The 5,940-nt window shown below is 46.4% G+C and overlaps 1 long non-coding RNA gene across 1 annotated transcript in view; it reads right to left on the minus strand.

Moving 5' to 3' along the window:
• Window positions 1–3,271: 3,271 nt before the first annotated feature.
• The window catches only part of LOC130455134 (uncharacterized), a 5,991-nt gene continuing 3,322 nt past the window's right edge, over window positions 3,272–5,940 (minus strand). Inside the window, exon 2 of the long non-coding RNA XR_008913057.1 lies at window positions 3,272–3,611. This is a non-coding gene — a long non-coding RNA (uncharacterized LOC130455134). The remainder of the gene's footprint in view (window positions 3,612–5,940) is intronic.

The following is a 5,940-nucleotide window of genomic DNA, read 5'->3' on the forward strand; positions in this document are numbered from 1 at the left end:
CATCTAAATATTAATTGATTTCTTTGTTGCTGTATCATCTCCATTTTCCAATAATCCTTTCTGTCCCTTGATGAGACTTGATGATGAGAACTAACCAGAACATCCGTAGCCCCCTAGACCTCTGCCAGTAAGGGAGGGAGGCACATTTTCTCTTCTCTTCTATGGACCAGAGTTGGTTGTGACAAGTTTGCAGCCTTCAGTTTCCACAATTTGGTTCTGTACTTTGCATTGACAAAACTTCCATTGCTGAGGGAATTGTTCTCCTGGTTCTGTGCATCAGTTTATATACATCTTCCCATGGTTCTCTGAAGTCTGTGCCTTTGTGAGTGATAACAGCTCTCAGTTAAGCAATCATGAGAGGCATGTGAACAATGAGGGGGTCCTCCTGACAGATGCCTGTTCAGATGGGTCGAAGCACTCAAATCCGTGATCTAGTTCAATCCCTTCATTTTATAGATGGGGAAACTGAGGTCCAGGGAGGGAACATCACACAGCTACTGACTGGCAGAGCCAACATCCTTCTACTCTAGCCCCAGGCTCCATGGAGCCTTGCATTTCACTCCCTTTGGGAGCACCAGAACAGCACACAGAGTAAGACCCCTCTTCTGCCCCTTGCCTTCAGTCAAGCCAAGAGGGGCAGAGGGTGCAAAAGAGCAAGACAGAAGGAGAACCCTTCTCTTCTATAAAATGGGGCTGATAACCTGCCTTATGGCTCCCCAGGTGGTGAAGGGACATGTTCTATATTGGTAAAGGGTCTGATGATGTGTGAACCAGCATCCAGGGTCTGTCCTGGGGAGTGGGGGAAGGGGTGATCACGGCTGTCTGGGTGAATACTGAGGCAACAGACATAAGCCAAACACAATCCCAACTTTTCTCTCTCTCTCTCTCTCTCTCTCTCTCACACACACACACACACACTTTTGCTCTTTATTTATTATTATGTAGGTGGCACAGCTAATACAATGGCAGTCCTGGAGTGAGGAAAACTTGAGTTCAAATTCAGCCTCAGACACTTCCTAGTTATATTTTTAGCACAACATAGCAAGTCAATTTTCTCATCTGTGAAATTAGCTGGAGATGGAAATGGCAAACCACTCCAGCATCTCTGCCAAGAAAACTGAAACAATTGAGCAACAATAACAAGAAGTTTATAGAAAATCTTCCTAGTCCTCTGGGATCCTGGGATCCTAGCTATGCTTGAAGCTGGGGGGGACTTTAAAGTCAGAGGGGAAGTAAAGTAGGATGAGACAAACCTGAAAACTGAATTCAAGTCCTTTGACTTGAAATCTCCTCTCCTGTCCCCTAAACCATGTTGCCTTCCCAATTCTTTCTACCTGCCTCTCTCAGCTCCCCTGCTTTTCCCTGTTTTACTCTTTTCCCTCTCCCCGTCCTCCTTTCCTGATGCCCAAGATGTGCTCAAGAGTGTCCTGCTCCAAGAAAGGACCCAGGCTGGTGATTCTGTTTACATTTAATTTAATTTAAAAAAATAAACAAATTTATTTTCTCTCAATGGATAAATGGCCAAAGAAGATGAACAAGAAATTTATGAAAGTAGAAATCCAATCCCAGTAGCCACTGGAAAAAATGTCCTGAGTGAGAATCCCAGTTGGTGGGTTCCTAGTGTTTCTAGAAGAGCTGATATTTGTCATTGGAGAGCAGAAGTCTCATAACAGGTCCCATGCTGAGGTCTACTTGCAGGAACCCTGTTCTCTAATACTAGAGAATGTTGGATTCAGAGCTGGCAAGAGCCCTTGGAAGTCACTGAGTCCAATAGCATGCCCCCTTCCTTATGTATTTTTTGCTGATGAGGAAACTGAGGCAGCCCAGAGAGAGGAAGGGCTTTGCCTAAAGTCACAGAGCCAATTTGGTAGGATGTTTAGTGTTAGCAAAGAGGGAAGCTGCTTCTGAGACTCAAGAAGGAAGGCCAACCTCTGCACAATGGAGGCGATTGACTGGAGGCCAGCTCCTGAGATAATCTTGGCTGTCTTTACAAGCTTGCCTATTGGAATAGACCAGCAATGAAGGGTGCAAAGTGCCTTCCCTCAGATATTCCCTCCTGGCATTCACCTCCCACCATGGTGGGCCAGCTGTCAACATCTCCAGTCTCTGCATGCCTTGGTAATAGCTATTTTATTTCAGGGCCTTATCGAGAAACCGGATTTCATACCCAGATGCCAAGAGTCCTCCCTCTCTCCCTAGACCAAGAACAGCATAAAAAACACGACTTGTTGAGACTCTTTTACCTAATTGATCTCCTTCAGCTGTAAGCAAAATGGCAAGCACCAAGAACTTGGAGAATTATGGGAGGACTTAGGTGATGGATGCAGAGGTTGGAAAGCAGGCCAGGAACAAAGCTCAGATCAAATAGCCAGTCAACAACACTGATTAAGCATTTACTGAATGCCAAGCACTGTGTTGGAAATACAAAGAAAGGCCAAAGCTGGTCTGGGCCTCCCAGGAGCTCAGGGTCTAAAGGGGAAGACAACAAGGGAACAGCTATCGATATCGAAGGTGTACAGAGGGTCAATGAGAGCCAATCTCAAAGGGAAGGTGTGAGTAGTGAAGGGGAATGATCTCTTGAAGAAGGAAGGTGTGAAGCTGAGATCTGAAGGGAGCCAAGAGGCAGAGAAGGGGAGGGAGTGTTCTGGGCCTGGGGCTTTGTCTCTTGGACCCCCTGGCTACATGTCACTTGGCCAGAAACAACATGGGGGATAGTCATTTGCTAATTAGATTACTTCAGTTACCCCTCCAGGATCTGAGCTTTTTGCTCCAACTGTCCTGATTGGTTTCAGTCAATAGATTCTTTACCCTGCCTTCTCTAGTCCTTCGACATACCATTGGGAAGGAGTTCCACCAGAGAAAGAATTCTAACTATTTAAGAACTACATGTATTTGCCCATTTCATCACTACTCACAAATCCACAAATGGTGGGCAACAGTTCTTGGGAGGAGAGAGACAGAGACAGAGAAAGAGATGGGGAGACAAAGAAGGGGAGAGACACAGAGAGACACAGAGATAGACACACACACACACACACACACACACAGATGGAGACAGAGAGACAGAGACAGACAGAGACAGAAGTAGAGACAGAGAGAAACACACAGAGAGATAGTGCTTGGAGTTAGAGTGGGAGGCAGCCCTCTGTGGCTTGACAGCCATTGAGGAAGCTGGGCAGGCCAGTGAGCTGCCCTTGCCTTCAACCTCTGACCCTCTGGCCAAGACTCGGGCTGTTTGTTGGTTTTTCATTAAAGATTGATTGGGCTCTGCTGATTTCCAGGGTCTTTTTATTTGATGAGTCCATCTCTGCCTGGCAATCACTCAACAGGAAGTGAAGAGATGGAATGAAGGTTGATGTTACTAGAGGGCAGCCTGCGAAGAGCTGGGGGGACCTTAGGAATCATTTCATCTACCCCCTTGTTCTGCTCTAATTCCAAAGAGGGAATTGAGTTCCTGAGAAGATGGGACCCAGGATTACTCAGTTTAGAAGGAGGTCTTGGGCCAGGTCCTCCACCTTGAGGCGACTTCAGGGCTCTTTCCAACTTGCCAGACCACTTCTCGCATCTTGATAATGGGATAGGAGATGAATCCAGATGCACCCAGGGGACAGCTATGAATCCAAGGCAAAAAGATCCATTTGTTAGGACTATGGGTCTTTGACATGATAATTTAGATGTGCAGCTCAGAAGAGAAGAGTGTGGAAGAAAGAGCTGGAATGATGGGGAGATTGGAAGTCTTTTCTTCCTCTTTGCTTGGAGGAGACCTTTGTTTGTGTTATGGTTCTATAATGCCATTCCTTAGGATTTGGAGTCTAGATCTGGGTTCAAATCCAGACACTTATATGTGTCCCCTCTCCTGCCTAGCTCCAGGGGTTTCTCTTGCATGTAGGGTCATTTGATCTGACTTCCTTTGCCCTCTCCACCCTGGTGACACATTACTCTGCTCATACACACTGTGATTCAACCAGAAGATTGGCCTGCTTGCTGTTTCTCACATTCAATGCCCCAAGCCTCTTCTCTGCCCATGCCTCATGACCTCTCTTCTCACTGCCCCTCTCAGAATCTTTAGTTTTCTGAAGAGCTCAGCTCTAATGCTGCCTCCTCCACAAGCCTTCCCTGATGCCCACAGCTGCTAGTGCCTCTCCCCTAGATGAAGAAAGCATCCTTGTGCTCACTGTTTATCACTTTCTGCCTTTAGGGTCTATGTTTCTAGAGTGTGAGCTTCTTGAAGGCACGCAGGGACTGTCTCCTTTTTGTCTTTGTGCTTCCAGGGGTGCCTGCTGTGGGCACACTCAATAAGTGCTTGCTGAAGCTCCCATTGTTGTGTTGCAGCAAAAAATAGGAAACTGAGGGGCTGTCCATCACTTGGGGAATGGCTGAACAAGTCATGGTATATGGTTGTAATGGAATACTATTGTGCCATAAGAATGATGAAAGGGATGATTTCAAAGGAACTTGGAAAGACTTGTAGGAACTGATGCAAAGTGAAGCAAACAGAACCAGGAGAACATGGGACATAGTAACAGAAATATTGGATGGTGATCGATTGGGAATGACTAAACTACTCTCAACAATGCAAGGTTCCAAGACGACCCCAGTGGACTCAGGAAGAAAAGTGCTATCCACTGCCAGAAGAAGGTATTATCAGAGTGTCAATGCAGATCGAACCATGCCATTTCTTGCCTTATTTCCTTCATGAATTTTTCTTACACGTATGCTAGGTCTTCTTTTCCAACATGAGGAATAGGGAAATTTGTGTTGCACAACAGCACGGGAATGACCTTAATCAGATTATTTGCTGCCTGGGGAGTGGGGTAAGGAGGGAGGGAGGGAAAGAACGTGGACTGCAAAAGGTCAGAAAGCAGTTGTTCACAAATTGTTTCTATGTGTAATTGGAAAAAATAATGAAAGGAATAAATTAATAAAAATATTTAAAAATTGTTTTCTGGCTCATTGGCTGGGCCTCAGTTTACCTTTTGGTAAGAGAAGGGGATGGGACAAGATGATCTCAAAGGTTCTCTCCAATTCAGAAGCCTCTGGGCCTAGTCACTCCTGGCTTCATCTTATGTACCAGAGGACCTACAAACAGCTGGGTTAGGGCAACAATCTAGGCCAGAGAGGTCTTTGATTGGCTAAGAAATGAAGTAAACTAACCAATCAGATAGAACCCCTGTCCGAGCAGCCCAGACTGACTGTAAAGGACTCTGAATGCCAAACCAAGGGCTTTTGATGTGATCCTAGAGGCAAGATGGAGCCACTGGGGTTTCTGGAGACAGAGAGCAGCAGGGTCAGAAAGGGCACTTTAGGAAAGTCGGTTGGCAGCTTATGGTAGACGGGTTGGGGGGGAGGGGGAAGAGACAGAGGAGGCTCCTGTGAGAGGCGATGGGGACCTGAATTAAGGGGGCCACTGGGGTGTGGAGAGAAGGCCCTGGACACAGGCTCTGCCCCTGATGGCATGGCGGGAAGGTTCCAGGCTGATTCTGAGAGCCTGAGTGACCAGAAACCTCTGAGATCATGGAATGTTCACACGAGGGATTCCCCTCAGTGGTTTGGGTTGGGTTTTTTCTTGGTAGGGAACTGGGAAGGTTTGAGAGGTGTGACACAGTCAGTTCTACACCCTTTCACTGAAATGTAGGTCACTGTCTCCATCATGGCCCTCTTGAACCACTGGTGAAAAAATGAAGGCTCTGCAGTCAGAAGACAGGAGGCCACTCCATACTCTGCCACTGACTACACCTGTGAGTGACTTTGGGCAAATCCTGTCTCTGGGCCTCCATTTACCATCCTGTAATAGAGAATTGGAATCTGTGACATCTGAGATCCCTTCTAATTCCAAATCTGACTCCCTTTTGAAAAAAGTCTTACCTTCCTCCTTAGAACAATACTATGGATTGGTTCCAAGGCAGAAGAATAATAAAGGTTATAACGGCAATGGGAGTT

Source organism: Monodelphis domestica, chromosome 6, assembly GCF_027887165.1.
Source record: "Monodelphis domestica isolate mMonDom1 chromosome 6, mMonDom1.pri, whole genome shotgun sequence".
NCBI classification, from domain to species: domain Eukaryota; kingdom Metazoa; phylum Chordata; class Mammalia; order Didelphimorphia; family Didelphidae; genus Monodelphis; species Monodelphis domestica.